Source organism: Varroa destructor, unplaced genomic scaffold (assembly GCF_002443255.2).
Source record: "Varroa destructor unplaced genomic scaffold, Vdes_3.0 BEIS01000007.1, whole genome shotgun sequence".
NCBI classification, from domain to species: Eukaryota; Metazoa; Arthropoda; class Arachnida; order Mesostigmata; family Varroidae; genus Varroa; species Varroa destructor.
This window is the reverse complement of record NW_019211460.1, coordinates 36,722,461-36,741,111: the sequence shown is the minus strand read 5'-3', so window position 1 is coordinate 36,741,111 and position 18,651 is coordinate 36,722,461. Positions and strand designations below refer to the sequence as shown.

The 18,651-nt window shown below is 38.0% G+C and overlaps 1 long non-coding RNA gene across 4 annotated transcripts; it reads right to left on the bottom strand.

The window, feature by feature from the left end:
• Positions 1–2,065: 2,065 nt before the first annotated feature.
• Positions 2,066–18,106, bottom strand: LOC111254186 (uncharacterized). 4 transcript variants are annotated; one of them, XR_002674958.2, is made up of 8 exons: positions 18,031–18,106; positions 17,408–17,492; positions 17,158–17,243; positions 10,392–10,490; positions 8,320–8,939; positions 4,705–4,799; positions 4,161–4,392; positions 2,066–2,592 (listed from the first exon to the last, which is right to left on the bottom strand). It is a non-coding gene; the product is annotated as an uncharacterized LOC111254186 (long non-coding RNA). The 4 variants fall into 4 exon arrangements; XR_015317709.1 differs by lacking the exon at positions 4,161–4,392; XR_002674959.2 differs by lacking the exons at positions 4,161–4,392; positions 4,705–4,799.
• Between the last annotated feature and the right edge of the window lie 545 nt (positions 18,107–18,651).

Sequence of the window (18,651 nt, the reverse complement as noted above, 5' to 3'; positions counted from 1 at the left end):
TTAACAGGCAATTAGAGCTGAGTAATTAGACATACATGTACAAGTACAGCAACGTGTTCAGTTATTCTACAGTACCTAGACAGAGTTGAATAGGAAACAAGAGCGATATATGACAATCTCAGACTAGACTGTATCTATAAAGGATTGGCGGTAGAGATGACTGAATTTCGACATAGACATTGCGGACACTTACTTAGCGTATAGATCAGAAACATTTGCAGTTTTTACAGGCGGAGTGCGTTGTACTCTGCACCCGCGTCGCCAGCGTCGACCGGGATGCCGGAAACTCAACGTGTCCTTCTGTCCTAATGACCTTGCCTGAGATGATACGATACATATCACACACATATATGTGTGCGCGAGCATGCTCTGACGCCATAGACGAGTAGTCCAGACGATAGCGCTTAACGATTATATACATGTATGTTATGGTATGTCGACACCTCTTGTTGAGGGGAACGAAGGATCGCTATATCATACAGTAGACGGTTACTTACAATATACGTATACGGTAAAAGCGGCCGTCCATCTAATCTATCATCTGCATGATATGGACGGATTATGCAATAGCATAATGTGTAGCATGATAATGACTCGGATTCAATTCGCTGTGAGGATCGAACAGGTTTTTTCGTAAAAGTATTCCTCCCGTACATCGATGCTGTAGTATTTCCAACGTTCGTATGTATAATGGCAAGAAGCGACTAGTGGCGACGGGCATACACGACGCCATTTCTACTTCTTTAATGGAATTGTGCAGCAAATGTTTACAATTTGCCTATTAAATTATAGCTCCGTCGAATAAATAATCTATGTAATAGTCAATCGCAACATCACACACCTCCCTATTTAATCAACGAGAATTGTATTGTTCTATTTCCTGAAAACAAATGTTACTTCATCTTGTCGCATTTGTTCGGGCAATTGGAATCATTATTCGTTACGATTGGGGGGACAATATGGACAGACTCAAAAATGCAAAGGACTAAGTAAAATATATTGAATGCAAACCTTAACCTAACCAGTATACACAACATTTTATATATAGTATACAGGCCGCAGCGAGCAGTTTCTCTGATCGGGGCGACGTTCGCTACTGGGCGCAGCTAATCTCTCGGGCTTCAAAACTTCCACCTAAAAGCTTTCACATTGCAATTTAACGTATACAGTATAACTTACGTAGGTCACAAACAAGAACGGGAAGGTAGTAGCTGGAGCGCTAAAAACCTGTTTCAACTACCATTCTATGCAGATAGCTTTGCCGAAAGAGCAAGAACGAGAGAGGCCGGAAGACGGTCGGTCATGACGGAAAAGCCATTTGTCTGATGGTCGTAGAGGTAGAATAGTATTGTCGGTGCCTTGATCGAGTGATCCTGAGAGCTTGTCTCTTACCCATATAAAAGTAACTGCATATAAATGGATCCAGCTGTCACTGCATGCTCTAGCAACGTAAGAAGCACCTAGGAGCTGCCTTAGGGGGCCGCAATTGCCCTCGTTTCGAAAGCGAGATCCATCGTAAGCCTATTACACAGCGGGCATCGCTTGAACCATTTGATCCGACGCCTGCTTCCAATAAAACTAAGACGAAAGAACAAGGCGGCGCCATGTTCTCACTGGTCGGCGGCGCTGACGAGGACATCGAAGAGAAAGGAAGACACCAAGGGGGGAGGGGATGGCGAACATGTATCGGTGAACGTAGATAGGCGGGACGGTGAATGCCCGATGAGAAAGGTCAATCAAATTCATAACTATTAACGAACTCTGAGAGGAGGTGCATTTCTCCCACTTGCTGACGACAATCTATGTGTTTGAAGACAAGGGAACAAAGAAGCACCACTATGGTCAGAGCAAGCCGATCGACCTATAGGTATGAATCCACGTCAACGAATGGATTCTAGACAACTTTCTGCTCAATCGCTTTGTGGTGATCTGAAGCTTTAAATAACAAGCTTATGCATATAATAAAGAAATATTATAGCATAACTAGGCTGGCATGTACATTTGTGATAATTTACTTCGTTGGTATCTTCAGCTTGCCTCTTTAACTCAGAATAGAACTGTACACTAGTTTGCGATGACGAGTTTTTCCCCGTTTTTATTATATATAGTTGATTAAAAGTCATGGCCGATGGTTGCATATTTCGTTGTTTACGCTCGATCAATATTTTCTAGAGTCTCAGTTATCTACGTTTTTCTTTTATCTGATGCATCGAGCTGCAATTAGCTGTAAGAGATAATTAATATTTTCGTCCCATTCTGCATTACTTTAACGCTTGAATCGATCTCGTTGCCCAAATGAGTAAAAATGGACACGTGCTATCATATATTTTAACATGAATAGGGAAACGTGTCGGAGGATCCGTCTACATGAAACTATATGTCTATATTTATCTTTATGAATAGTTTAAGTTAATGTTTATGGGCTGAACAGTATGGCGTATTGGGTGTATAGTACATGTGCTTTTCCGCTGTTCTATTGTAGTTGATCCTGGTCATACGTGACAGCTACTCCAATAAGTAGAAAAGGTCTGAGGGGCACGCTGAGGAGCTCCACGGTTGAAACAGGGCCGGGGAATGTTGGTTCACCTCACACTGAAAACATTATAACGTACTTAATATAACTAGGTAAAAGGGATAGGTACTAAAAAAACATTGGCTGCGATATTCACTCATTTTTCTCTCACGCTATAAAAGCAACTATATAATTGCAGGCTGATTTCAGGTTGCTGTCGTGTAGTAATGTACCGATACAGTTATCAGTATAAGACGAACTGCCTAGATAACCTACAACCTGCAGCCAAATCGTCCTAATTCACCCTATCCTTCGAACATTTTCTATTTAGATCATTATGATCCTGCAACATTGTTCGGGTTTTAGTAGGTCTATATTGGCGCAGATTGACAAATGAGGCAATGATACCTACTACACTGCCCCAACTTAGTACATCCATCAAAAAACGACCTTCAACTGTAGTGGTGTGTCCGTCGTGCGGCAACAGAGATTCTGAGCCATAAATTTGTTCTCGAACGCCGCTTCGACCCCCTATAGTTGTTCCCTGAATTAAATAGCTTTTTGGGCGTTCTAGTGCTGCTATTGCTTCATATTTAGACGATGAAGACGCTGCTCGCGATACGCGAGCGTTTGTCGCATGTTATGCTGACCGGACGATGTGTAGTGTAATATCCTGCAAGCGTGCTTGTATATTCGGTGTACGTCCGTCTACCTGTCAGTCTGTCATTAAAAGGTTACACAATAAGACGAAATGTCTTCGTTCGTACAACGAACACGCAGGTGACGATGATCACGATGTCCTTCGGTGATATATGGCATGCACGTCAAATTGACCATATATTAACGTATATAGGATATATATATGAGTTCAAACCTACTGTGAAACAATAAGCAACCTTTGAGCTATAACAATTGGCCGAGGTCAATGCCAGGAAATAGTTCAATGTATCGTTTTTTTTTTCTTTCAATAAACTCTCAATGAAAGGGACAGCTCAATGAAAAGAACAAATGCACTTTTTGTCGCTATTGATCTCAATCGCTTGCTATTATTCAAAGATAAACAAGCATGTGATCCTTGTATTCGGGTCAGGCTACTCCCTTTGAACACTAAAGTTAGTCCTTTTTTTCGTTATTTTGCGACCATTTTTGAGTAGTGATCATCAAATACAATTATTTTCATAGCTTTTTAGTTCGATATCAGTAATTATAATAATTTGCTCATCACGGGGTATACTGTGGCGGTACACAACGGCATGTATAGCCTATCCTTCTGTTTGACAGTATTATCTTGAATCTCAAAGCTGGACTAGGTTAAGCGTAAGCAGCTACGAGGCAGCTGATCGAGCCGATTCGCAGTATTCTCTTGCGCATCGCCTACCACTATATATACTTTTGTTGTATATGCAGAGAGGTTGCAAGACATATTTTACATGTTGTTGGTCAGAATAACCATTCAATTTGATTCAGTTTATGTTTTTGTGTCGTTGATATTCATTAGCTGCCATAGCTACTTTTATGGACCCTTTTCCGGTGTCCTCTCCCTCTTCCTCTTCCTCCTCTAGACTCTCTCTCTCTCTCTCACTGTTTTTTCCAGAAACCGAAAAAGGGGGCAGAAAATGGGTTCTTTTCTAGGTTAAGAGTCGCGTACCGTTTGTTAGTTGGACGCTTGTGACAGGCATCACATTAGAGGGACCCCTCACGTTTGTTCCGTCACTGTGTGCGGGATGTCGAATCAGCAGTAAGACTTTTGGCCCCCCACGCTTTTTCCTTTTGTCGCTGACGCACAGATACACCCTTCACTTACTCAATACGCGGCGAAAGAAACGTTCCGCTGATTCTGACTGCTATACCAATAGTCGTAGTGAGATGGCAGCCAGCACCTATTATCAGTGAAAAGAGAATAGAATTTTCTCAAGACCACCTAGATTGACAAACAGACGAATCAACCTGCCTGCTCCTCCACGTGCTAGAGTTAAGCCTAGAAAAATGCAGGATTCGGGTTGCAGCATGTTAAGGCGCGTCACGGCTGACTCCACCTTTTACATCACCATCCATAGTTGTTGTTGTTTTAGTAGAAGTTTATAAAAGTGTAATTAGATCGGTCTCTTACTGTGCAGTACAATCTGAGTGAGCAACGAAATTTTCCAGACAAAATTGTAAAAGCTAAATATCGGGCAGGATGTAGTACGTACATGTAGGGGCCGTCTGCCTTGTAGCAGTAGACTTTTCTCCATCAATATTAGGCGAAGCACTGCAGCAACAAACAGGGACGTTCAGAATACGCTCTCTGCATGTTTACAGTTAATAAAAACATTTCATTATATTAACACTACAGCAACAGAAATTAGCGTAATGTTCCATTAAAAAATCACACCGGTGCAGCAGGGGGAGCGACCCCACGCTCGTATTTATCAGCCGCGTTAAAAGAAATAACTGTTCGAGTCAACGAGCTTAGTTGAACCAGGCTGGTCGACTATAAAATGGCGCCAACAGACGATATCTGAATATGTCTACTTTTATTAAAAATTTATGTAGTTAATTAATAGTTTGCTTAAATTCAATATTAATAAGGCAGATTCTCTTCTTGATGGCGCTTTATCCAATTTTTGCATATATTGCCTTATCTCTGAAATGGCAGCATGGATACTTTTCATCGTCTATGGATCGCTGTCGACTGAGAACCTCTGGACTATCCACTTTCTATGTCTAAAAAAATAACATTCTACTGCATAATTGGCCCCGTTTTCTCGACAGAATTGTAAACTCTGTTCGCTGTCAAGAAGTGATCCCAGGCGTTCTGGTACCGTAAATTAATAAAGAGGCCATGGAATCCTTTTTTAACAGTTCAGGGCGCACTAATGATACAGTACTTCAGCATGACGGTCCACTCCATTACAGAGCTAATAGTGTAGTGACTTCACTATAGGATCATTTCAGTGAACGGCTAATCATGACAAATCGAGAGAGTTCTTAGTTGAGTCAGGCTAAAACCCTTTCAGTGAAGCTAATAAACGAGTCTAGACGTAATGGAAAATGGCAGCATTTAGAATTAGAATGACCGTTGCTTCAATAAACTTGGTTCTTTGATATCACATACAGTCGGACGTAAAATATAGATAGCGATGCCTATACGTTGGCGATGTTTGTCTCGCTCTACTTTATCTGACCCGCGTTCGCTGTCTTCCGTTATCCTGCTCCAGGGTGCTCCATCCAACCTCTTGCCTGCTTGCTGTGGTCATTATCAGTAATTAATGCCGACCGACAAGCAAATAGTAGATCACCAATTGGCCCCGAGCCCACTCATTTCACCTCTCAATGACAGTCAATAACTGCACTGAAGGGTTTCCAAACAAACTAGAAATCAACACCGAGCGGTACCAACTATTTCGTGAGACTTTAAATGATTTTCGTTCTGGACGACCTATTACAGATGAGGACGTAAAGAACGCAAGAAAAACTCGTAATCGTCATGCTCAGAGGGTGTGCATAAAAAATGGACACCTCACATGATTTTGTGCAGATCAAGGATTGTGCCAAAGAATCTGAATTTGAAGAAAATACAGACCCAACAATAGCTCTTTTTCGGGGTGAGAGACAGGTGTAATAGAGACGCAAAAGTGCAGCATCTAAATATCTTTTCGCAGGCAAGTCTTTTGCAACGCAAGGAAAATTGAGCTTTTTTTTTTGCCGTCATAGTTTACAGGCAAAGTATATCTAGTAAAGTCCTTTGTGCTTTCATGTTGTAAAAGTGAAGACAATGAGGCGCAATGTCGGCTAAATGTGCATTATTACAGGCAAACAAATCGATTTAGTACATATTTACTGTTATGCAGATAGCAGATTGCATTTACCCATGCAGTTACGTGAAAACAAAATACGTATACACTTAAAATTCAGTATCCCGAATGATACATTGTGATCTGCGGGCATTGCGTTGCTTTGCGTAAGATAACGAACAACGAAAAAAGCTGGCTTTGTAAAAAAAATTTGTTTCGAAATATTTCAACAGCTGAACTTCTTATCTTTTTTTTATCATGATTAGATTATGGTCATCATTATCAGACAATGTCGTCTTGTATACGTCGCCATAGGCGCATCACTTTGTTTCCCTTTGACCAAAAATGCCAATTTTTGCCAAATCTTGTATAGATTAGAAAGCATGTGAGGAACTCTCTTGCCGTATAGAATAGTTCGTCAATGAGCGAGCTAGTATGGTTTCCGGACTGTTAAGGTAGTACTATTATGGTTTTATGTTTACGTGTAACTATGGCCGTTGCTAGAGCAAACAAGCCTGCTCGTAATTTCGGCACGTACGAGGGCACACGAGCAGACGTACTGCAGAAACGACTACGCCAGTAAACGCTAATTACGGAAAACAATGTGGGGCAGTTCTTGCGCTTTCAAATTAGTTCATGCTTAAAATTGTCAATGTAGCATTAGTGCCATGACCGTAGCTTGCTTTCACAATAAACATTTATACAATTCTGAAGCTATTGATTGGATTAACAGGTAGCATTGCACCTGTATATTATCACATATAATTAGTGCCAGTCATGCTTTTTACGTTAACTAGCTTCATATAATAGTTATGCTACAGTCTGGTGCGGCCCGTAGAAGACCTACATTTCTTTCAATCGGCTAAAGGGTCTCGCTTCTTAGCGGACATCGAAACTTATTCAACCTGGCACCTTGAATAACTTAGTCTCTTTATAACTTAGCATATACATATATATATATATATATATATATATATATATATATATATATATATATATATATATTATATGCTAAGTTATATATATATATATATATATATATAGATATACACATAAGTGACCAGACAACATCTACACATTTACTTATATCTGATTTGTGTATGGAAACAAAAATAGATAGGTTAACAGACACTCTTGCATCTGCTAAAAATGTCGAATCAGACGAAGGCATTTGCTTAATGTAATGGCCATCCATCGCGATGACAGTTTTAATTCAGGCGCTAAATTAAATTCGGAGATATTTTTCAAATAATTTTTTTTGCCTTTTGGACTTTCGCCTAATTACGCTCTATACATAGTAATTGAGATGCGGCGGTTATAAGTGTGTGTTTATTGTTGGATATGTTATTACTGTTATTTTGCATGCGGCTTAGAGAAAAATCGAGGAAGGTTTCCAGAAAGCAAACTGGAAGGTTTTTAATAGAGCTTAGACTTAAGACTTAAAAATTAATGAAAATTACCAAGTTGTTCATATAGAGATTAACGGTCGTTTCTAAGAGCAAAACATCGTTTGCAGATTAGCTAGGACAGATAAACCCTAATAGTTAGTTTTTTTTTTACTTTTACGCCTATTTCTGGAAATTTTGGCCTGCTATTAAATTTCCGCAGGTAAATTTTTTTGGCATATTTAGTTGCAGGTTTAGTTTAGATGGAAAAAAGAATATGTTGATTACATATATTCGAATTATGCTCCTATGTAGTATACAATACGTCTTCTGGTGTAACTAATCAATTAATATAAATAGTAGTAGGTTTAAGCTATTTACTACCGATACATGTTTTCCTTTTCGTCTTGATCCTTTCGGTTTTGATATAAACTGTTGAGTGAAAATTTCAACTGATTTAATAGCGAGCTTTGTTACGTATGGCCTATTACGTATGATAGACGCGGATAAAATAGACCCAAAATGAATGTTCGTCTTTATAAATAGAATATTGGCTTTTTTCAACCCTTCTTAGACATAATTTTGTATACTTAAAGTAAAATATACATATTTACTACTAAATAACAAAGCGTTTCATACGACTTACTTGTATGCAATATGTAGAACTTCATATAGGTTTAATTGTTGTATTCTTATAATTATACGCTTGTCTTGGGTCTTCATATCCAAGCAACATTAATAGAACATATAGAATATGTAACATCCTTTGCAGTGCCATGCTTATAGACGACTGGAAGTAGCGGAATTCGATGCTCAATCGAATTCACAGTTGTGTAAACTCTGACTTTTTTCAACTTGACGAATAAATTTAAATAGTTTCTTAGACGTAAGTTTATAACTAGGTTATAACTAGGGTTATAACCTAGACTGTCCACCGACCATTTATGGCCAGGTTGTGTGCCGCTTATTCTTAGAGTTCTGATCGAATGTAGCTCTCTCAGGACGTTAGGATTTTAGAACAGTAAGCCACAGAGACTGAATCAAACATCTGACAGCTGAAGTAAGCATAATATGATGAAATGAGCATAACCAAATAATAATAAATTCTGCTTGTTGTAACCGATGCTCTATGTCATGATAAACTGAAGAATAAGACTGTACATTCACAGCGACTAAAAGGCCTAGTTTAGTTCACTGCAGATTGGAAAAAGGGAGACCTCACAATCGATGCCGTTCTTCAAATCTTGATAGGAACAGGCCTCGGACCTGCAAGACAACGGTAACGATTTATTGAAATCCTCATTCAGCAGTATACAGAAGTAGACACTAAATAGACTTATAACAATCAAATAGTTGCCTTTTATTTGAATATAGAAGGCTTCAAAGGTCAGGTGATATATTGAATGTAAGAACTTATCTGGCATGATCTATACTAGCTAGTATAAGGAATAAATACCTAAAACCATTATGCACCCTAGTATTGGAATGAAAGGTTCCTTTCTCAAATCACTGCAAAGAGGGCCATCACGCGAAGCGGGATCAAACGATGGAAAACAGGAGTATGGAGCTCTTTAATCTTCGAACAAGCAGGTTACAATGTAGGGCACAGCAATAGTCAAGTGATGGTACCAACTATACTATTATCGTGGCAGGTTAGCTAATCGCTGGACTAGCAACAGCTGGAGTGCTAGTTAACTGGGTAGTGTAAGACTAATTTTCGGCCTTAGTACTGCTAGATTCTAGCTATAAAGACCAATAAAGCAGCCAAGCTCTACATCAGAGGGAAAACCAACGGGAAGGAGAAAACCTTGATCCGCTGAAGGCCACGGCCACCAGTCGGACTAGAAACCCTAAGCAGATAATTTGCCTAGCTTCCGGTGGATGGTGAATTCCACTGCATAACAAATAGCAGATGTCTCATTTTTTTAATTCATTCATCGAGTCAGCGGTCATTTTTCCCTGGCGCACACATTAACCTTTTTGCAGGCAACTGCAATGCCACTACTTGTTATTCAGCGAGATTGTAAGCACAGCTGTGCCTATTTTTGTCGCTTTGTCTTGACTCTCTATAGCTGCGACACTAATGGACGCGCGTTGATAACCAAACTTTAATCCTGCGCTCGCAGACGAGCGAAGATGATTCAGACAACAATTATCGAGTGCTGAAGGAAGCATCTCATTTAAAAAAGGCGACGTTTGTATATTAGAGGCATCCTTCAATTGTTACCTTGCACACAGCCACGCGATGTCTAGTTACTCAAACCCAACGGCGATTACCATACCTACTCGTTTATGACCCTCGCTGCGCCCATCCAGTTATTTCGGCAGCTTTTTTCGTCACCCGAATAGGAACGACGATAACAGCAAATACGAAAAGAAACGAGAGATTTCTCTTGGTGTGTAACACTTCACCATCAGTAAATGGAACGTTCAAAAAAAAAAAACAGCTTTTACTTATGTAATTATCTAATGGATCCTTGATCTATGAAAAAAATATATATATTTAAAACATTTGTAAGCTTGTGTGATGTGAAACCTAATGGATTAGACATAAAGCTGCCTGCTTGCAACAAACAGAACTTCTTTCAAAGGCTGTATACACCGGGTTAGCTGTCTTACACAGAAATTACTTTTCTATTCGCGCTGATAGCATGTTGCCACTGATAAGTAATCCTAGAAACTACAACCTCTTGTGTTGAAAGTGATGGCGTTACTTACTGTTTTAATCGACCAGTTCTCGGGCGGCTGACTAAGAACAAGTTAATCAACTCAAGAAAACACGTGTTCCCTTACTGACTTTGGCAAGAAAGGTAATGCCTGAAAGACCCAACATACAGTGTTTCGTTATCGCTGTGAGATAAAGATACTAAAAGTAAAAATACTGAATAAGAAACGGAACGAATTATTTAATTCACTTAAACAATTTGAGTAAGTAAGTTGAAGTCACCAATGGGAAAATTCTGTTCTAAAGACGCAGCTCACAATGGACATTTTGAATATTCTGTTAGGAAAAACTGATGATATAAACAAGTAACGAAACATATTTGCTAGCGAAGGTTGCGACTAGCTGAGGAGGGCGAACGAGCACTGAACGAAAGCCGACAGAGCACACACTACTGACGGTTTGTACAGAATGGCTTTTATATGAAGGGTTAATTCTGTAAGCCTTAAGTTCGCAAAACCGGAAGATATCGAGAAAAAGCGTAAAATTTCGAAAACTTCACATAAAATAACATTGCAAAACTTTAATTGCTACTGAATTTTGCAGCAAACGAAAATGTAATAACGAGGTATACATCCGCCTTCCGGAGCTATGACCCATATATAGCTACTTGATTCGAGCGACGTTTATAAACCAAAATTTGTGTTCAGTTTGCTACTTTCTGTCGTTGAGCAATTTGCTGGCTATTTTGCCTTTAAGGAGTTCCACAAGTGTTCGATAAATGCGAGGAATAATGCTCAGCAGGTCCCCCCCTTGTATAACTTCTTGAAATTGGATCCTAAAAATTTCATTTAACATTTTTTTTACCTGTATGGTGTTCAAAACTGCTGAAACATTCGGAGCATTTATTCCTAAAAGAAATGCTCTTTTTTAAAAAAAAAACAATGCCTCAAATAACCCCATCGTACATATATTTTTGCCAAAATTTTTTTACGAACATCTTTGGAACGTAAAGACTACAATGAAAAGGTTTTTTAGAAGCCTAGGTTTAACTTTGGTCTGTGGGCAAACAGCTTAGATGATGACTGGCAAGCGATTAGCACGGTATTCAAGTTCGTAGTCAAATTTGCTGATTATCCGGCAGCTAGTCATACAACGATGACTCCGAGACTTCAATAGTGCCACTCCCTGTGTATTATAACTCTCCTGCTATTTTCGCGGGGCCTTTCGATGAAAAGACAGAGGCTGCCGTAGAGCACGAATGTACATTCAAAACCAATAAAAAATTCGAGTTTACATAAATACGGTATCTATATCACGAAGCTGAACTGATCCAAGCTGTTTACGGGCTTCCCAAACGGCGCCTGGCCTAATACAAAGAACACTCTGTACATTGCTTATTTAATCTGTCACCTTCATCATGTTTCTGTGCTGTTATTACTATCCGGAAGCAGCTCTACGAGACATCGTGTATGAAGGCGTGAAAATTTTGTACTCGTCCTCATACGTATTTATTGATTATTTGGGATACATATATAGCTGGACTTCCATCATACGCAACCTGAATACGCACCAGGATTTGCTGAAGCGTAGACAAGCAGAATATAGCCGATGAGACGTTAATATACAACTATATATCAAATTAAAAATTTAATATTGTAGAAATCTATTGTATTTAATATTGTATGTATTTACTATATATTATCTAAAGATAATATATAGTAAATTGAATTGAAATTATTTATTGATGAAGAAAATGTGACAGTAGGATTTAAACTAAGACTGTCTGGACACGGCAAGGGTAAAAACAGATAGCTTTATCTGGGAAGCCTCAAATTTCGTCTTCACTTATGTAGTAGGGAGACGAATCTTTGTGGACGTAAAACCAGATAAGCACTTCAATTTAAACGATATCACACTGTCGTTATTGCTATTAGATGGACTGTTTTTTTTACCAGTCTAACTTGGCCAGTCGACTTGGGTTTATTCGATTCTCTTTCCGAAAGTCCGGTCGCAGTTTTTCTGTAACGGAGCAAGCCTATTATCTTGACGGAAACTCAAGGCTCGATCAGTAAGTATAAATGGTGTAATATTTTCACTATAAAAACATTCGTTACTTCTTTTACATTGATATTTGAAAACCTTTTAAACACTAAAAATTACGAATGTGCTAAATTACGAAATCCATAACTAATTTCTATTACGTTATTTTTACTGTTTTGTCATTGAAGGACATTTTTCATTTTACTCCTTATATCAAGGACGCTTAAGCTGCAACTCAATAAAATTCACAGATCTATTACGCGGAAAATTTAGTCTTATCACCTTAGCATGCTCAATCGCATCCATTCTCGATTCTATAATTTAATTATTGTACTATTACTGTATTGTATTATTGACTAGTTCACCTCACATTTAAACCTAATGTGAATACGTGTTTGAATTATGCCATTATCTTCCTTCCTTCCAACCCCTAATTCATAAAATTATTACTACTTTTCGCAGTTTTTATATATATATATATATATATATAGAGCGAGAGAGAGAGAGCGAGAGAGAGAGAAAAAACCGAATTGATATATTCTTTTGGAATAATCACTTATGCTAACAACATTTACTACTGTACTCTTTGCAGCCACGGAAAAATTAATTCACGTGCCAAATCATATTTTTCGTTATACTCACGTAAAATGATTTGGTGAGAGAACTTTACTTGTTTATTTTTTTTGTGGCGGAATACAGGATGAACCAGAGATTACGAAAAAATGTTGATCATACCTTGCTGTTTCTCAATGCAGCTGGACCAGAGTAATCAGTTCAACTTGCATAATGCCTTGGTATTTCAATCATGGCTTTGCTATCCATGACGGTCAGAACAACGGATAATGCTTGTATGTTAAAGTATCGGTCATTTTGTACTTCTCGTTTATTATAAATAGCTTCCTTCAATCAATCGTCAATTAAAAAATTATGCGTCACTTTAGATTGGACCGTGTAACAAGTAATAGAAGACACAAGTGCAATCCAAATGTGCATCCTCAGACTTTTGATCAATTTCTCACGACAAAGTTCTAGGTAAACAATGTCTACTTAAAAAGGAATAGGAACCTCAACAGAAAATAGCAGGTTTTTTAGTTTTTCTTTTTAGTCCTTGATGACACAACAGACAAAACCTGTGCCTCTGAGATCGCTGTTTTCGGAATTTTTCAACTATAGTTCTGCTCTAAACAACATCAAACAAACGAAGTTTTTTTTTTTATTAATGATTTAATGCTTGCTCTTCCGAATGGGAATCAAGAGCTTTGAATGAGGACAGCACCCCAATGCTTTTTACGAAATCTTCAGAACATTGAGCAATAGTATATATTTTGTATAGTGAAAAGCGTGCATGTACTTTACTTCATACTGTCCAGGTCTGGTTATATGATCCGAGATGTGTTCAGTTTAAGTGGTATGAGTTCCCCAAAAACCGCTTGACGTGTCGCTTAAAGACAATCTTGGCTTTGTACCGCTGCGTCTGGATACGCAAAGCTTCACTAATATGGTACGCCCCTCTCATTAATTAGCATCTGTGTAGATATTCGCGAATTCGAAGATTACCTTGCCTCAGAGACTGCGTAGGTGCAATTAACATAAATGCAGTCAATGCCAACTGGTAAGTAAATAAATATTCCGGAGCATTCGTTAACACGAAAGGCGTTGATTCTTCAGAGATTAAAGGCAGAAAGATTGCGCCGTTGTTTGGCTTGGATCTGCCCAGACACTAACACATGCATTTGTGTCGCGCATAACCAAAACGTACGCATAACACAATATAACAACGTAAATAACCCCCTTCATGACAAGTAGGCATACTACAATAGAGGAGTAGTATGCACAATGCTGCCAGAAATCAATCATTTCCAATATCTAAAACACCTTTTTTGTGCATTCATCACGATACCCTCTATGAACAGTATTTACAAGTTTGGCTCGAGCTATTGCTTTCGGTTTTAGGAAATCCGACTTCACAGAGTTCGGTTGAATACTGAAATACTTAAGATTTATTCAAGTGCACGTACATTTGGAGGACAATAGGATATTTTTGATGAAATATTTGCATGCGTTGGACAAAATAAATATTAACACTGGTACCTCATATCATATAACATTTCAAAATGCCTGTTACTGTTATCCCTGACGACTTGAGTGGTTGTATCGTGTGCTCGTTAAAATCTAGTTGAACTGTCCCTTGCACGTCAATATCTCTCGTGAAAACGGCACAAGCGAGTGTAGTACCATGGTAATCACATTTAGTTAAGGGCTTAATTTTCGAAAACTACACGCAAAACTTTTATATCTTTGCTTAGACAGAAACATTCCCTTTCATGGCTTTGCCGGGCGGCATCATCCACAACAACAAACGATTTTCATTTGACGAAGTAATCCTCGCTTGAATGTAAATTGTTTAGGGAGTATTTGTTTACGTCTGACACAGATTTAGCAAAATATAACAATTAGAGAAACGTAGTTTTCCTAAGAAGCACCAGAGGCTGCCACTAAGACCGCCCTGTGTCGTTGCCAATCGTGGTTTGCTAAGATCGATTCGCACTCTAATCCGCTTCGAATATGGACACCTTCGTGCATACCTTGAACGTCGTTCAACGAACCGTAGACCTCGTTGAAGCGTTTTCTTACTTAATTCGGCGACAAGCAATATACCCGCTCCATACAGACTTTGAAAATATCTTTGCAGACTTCTCAGCAATCATGCAAATCGCCTTTCTCTATTACTAGCCGACCGTACTCTGCAATGTAGAGCAGAAGCGACTGACGGGAGCATCGCCATCGCTTCTGCTCGTCACCTTGATTAACCTCTACATTCATATTGAGCGAACAAAAAAAATTCTTGAATGGCCAAAATGGTTCAACTTTGACATGTAACTTTTACAACAATAACTGTATTCTGAGACCAACCCATACGGGCATAACAGGAAACTTTACAATAAGATTAAAAAATTATAGTGTTTTTCCGTAAATAAAATAGCTTATTTACTATGTGGGTTATGAGGTGTGTTATAATCAACGTCCACTCGTACTTACGTACACATACAATCCAAAGGGGATACACGTTGTCCTTTACGTATTAGGTTGGTCAAAAAATAATAGTGGCTTGTTCATCCAAATCAGCATCACTCAAACCGCGGTGACTCATCAGTTTATTACGTATTCGACGTCATTCACTATGACCTATTCCTATCTATCAGCGAATTTATTTATTCCGTGTTAGACCTGCCGTTGAATCCATTCAGCCAGCTTTTAAAACGCTGCGTTTGCAGTTATCAATTTTATTAGCCATGGGAAAGACGACGTTTTTCGTTTGATGACATTTGGAAAATACGTTGATTGCAAAAAAGCCCTCTTTCTGAAGCATTTTCCACCCACTAAGACCCCTCCGGTCCCACCGTAAACGTAAATTGTGATCTTTCTTTGGATAAATATATGGGTGAACTGTGAGTTAGAGGAGTATCTACTGCAACTAGCCATGCTGTACCTGCTTCGAATCGACGTGGAGACGTTGCCGTCTGCGATGGTACTGCAGTGGAGTAGCTCACTGTAGGTGCCTTACGCTTTTGAACCAGATTTTGCTCCCGGTTTTTTTTTTATAAAATCTGCCTATCACTGTCCCATCATCATCAACAACAATTAAAATGTTCCTGAATTGTTCAATCGAGTGACTTAGCGCAAATAAATGTTCTGCTAAAACAGATAGATAAACATCGAAAAATGCATTTTCTTTTCAAGCATTTAAACGACTCACCGTAAACGTGTTTAAATTCACCACCTTAAGGTTTAGATCCAGTAATACGGATAATTTATCAGTTAGTTCCACAGCGTGATTTACTATTTACATATCGAGAACAAGGATATAAAATTATTGAAATCTTATACGTAATAATCATAATACGTCTGCTATTAAAGCGATTTTAGCTAGAGCGGTAGAATCATAATTTGCATACTCAAAGCAATCGAAAAATAGTGAGACAAATCTAAATTTTAACTATTCGATGTTTACCTTATGTTTTAATTGTTTAAATAAAAACAAATTTCGACCTTATTATCAGAAGATAGTACTAACCGGCAATATTTTTTTCGCGTACCAAAAACCTCAATTGGGTTCTTTACAAAATATTAGCGCCAGAGTAGGTTAATGAGTCAAGATGACAGAATAAATTACGGAAGTATGTACAGCGAATCAGTTCACATTTTTGAAACTTCGAGAATAATTTGATATTCAGTTAAAAATGACATCTTCTACATAAAAAAATCTGTATCAAACATTTTTGTTTAGAGGACGATACATTTTGAGCTTAGATTAATGAATATCCCATAGTATATGCTCCGATGTTATGCACATCATATGAAGTAGAATTCAACTTAGGCATCTCATCAAATTTACAAAAAAAAATATTATATTTTTTTCTGCAAAGCCAGTCTCGAAATTCCAGTAAACTTAATTGAGTTCAGCCAACAAGTTTCTAAACACTTCTGAGATCAATATATTGCAACTAAATGATCGTAGAAAGTTTGCTTTGTTTTGTTTCACATAAATACATTCCCATTTTATGCGGGATTCCTGGTAGCTACACCTACGCTGGCATTTTTTAGTTGTTATAAACGTTTCTGCAATAATCATTGATAAAATTACACTCATCGCACCTCGGTAGCTCCGCAAATTTTATGCTTGCCAATAGCAACTCGGTTGTTTACATAATCATACATTTTAAATTATTGTTTATGGATAATCATAGGACGGTGCAGAGAGAATTGTTATATACTTACCTTCAGATTTCTACGTTGTGATATTGAATGTAACGACACCCCTGACATAACGACTGACCTCTTCGTTGATGTATAAATCATCGGTCCTATAGTGGAAATAAATATACAGGACTGATTGCACTACCTTACGCCTTAATTGCACGGTAGAGTACTCCATTACAGATGATGCTTTCCAGGGTCTTGAGATGCAAAGCTATAGTTTAGCCGTCATAAAAATTAAGCGTTTGTGGAACACGAGTAAATTACTAACCTCTTCATAATGTTCTTTTGTGTGGACTTTTACTTTCATAATGCGTTAATTGTAGGCGCGAGAATTGGCGGAAAACACTTGGTAACTGTTAGAAAAGAGATAAAATACATTAAGTAATCCCATAACGTACTTCTAAAAATATTTGGATAAAAATGACATGTGTCTTTAAACGTTCGACATCAGTTAATAAAAATGACACCGTAGTTATACTAATAGGGCAAATTGTTAATTTATTAATATATTTAAGAGGCGCAGCATCTATAGGAATTCTCTGTAACAAAAAAAAAAAAACAAAAGCCAGTTTTATTAGTATAGGTTTATTGTATTAAGCGTTCGAGTATAAGAAAAATTAAACTCTGCTATTGTAATTAAAGATTAATTATAATAATGATTTGATCACAATGATGCTGCCATTGGCGCCTGCCACATCCTATTTGTATATTATATGCATTATAGAACAAAATATTAATTATTATCAGCTAAATAATTATATAAGTGCGCTTGCAAAAAACGAGTCAAAAAACGAGTAATCTTTAACACTTTTGCGCAAAAAAGCATAGCTCTTGCAAAATCCCCTGTATACCTGAATAACTGTAGTAATATTGAATGCTATCTGCTCTTACTTTTATTACCACGATGACACTTGGACTGAGAAAAAAGAAATGATAGAATTACAGATGACCTTGTTGAGCTACACACCTACTTCTCGGACCATTTGGTGTTATAGATTGGTAGGTACTGTAGTACTGTTTTCCAATCGGTGAAATAAAGCATCGCGATAGCGCCTGCGCCGCCATATGCAGCAGCCGAGCTCGACCTTCACAGTAAAACAACACAGCAAAAATTATTTTTAAAATTCGTCTAAATGATACGGTATTTGGTATAAAACCCTCCACTTTATCTTGACTTTCACTTCAAAGAAAAATATTCCTAAGGTGTTCTCTGATTGCATTGCTTGATACAAAACTTCGCCAAAAAAGGTCGCTAACCATCAACCAAGTGTAAAATAATTATGCTAAAGTCCGTCAATGGAAAGTGCTAAGCATGCAAATAGAGTAAACTAGTCCTTTGTACGATAAATGCTTTTAAATTAACTCATTAAAATGTTCATTGTCGGAAGCGGTCTAATAGTAATAATAATAATAATAATCATTTATAAGGGCTGCAGTGCCTCTAAATATCTTTTATCCGAGTAAAAAATGTCTGTAACTCCTGCGTGAATCTTGGCCACGAACACATTACGT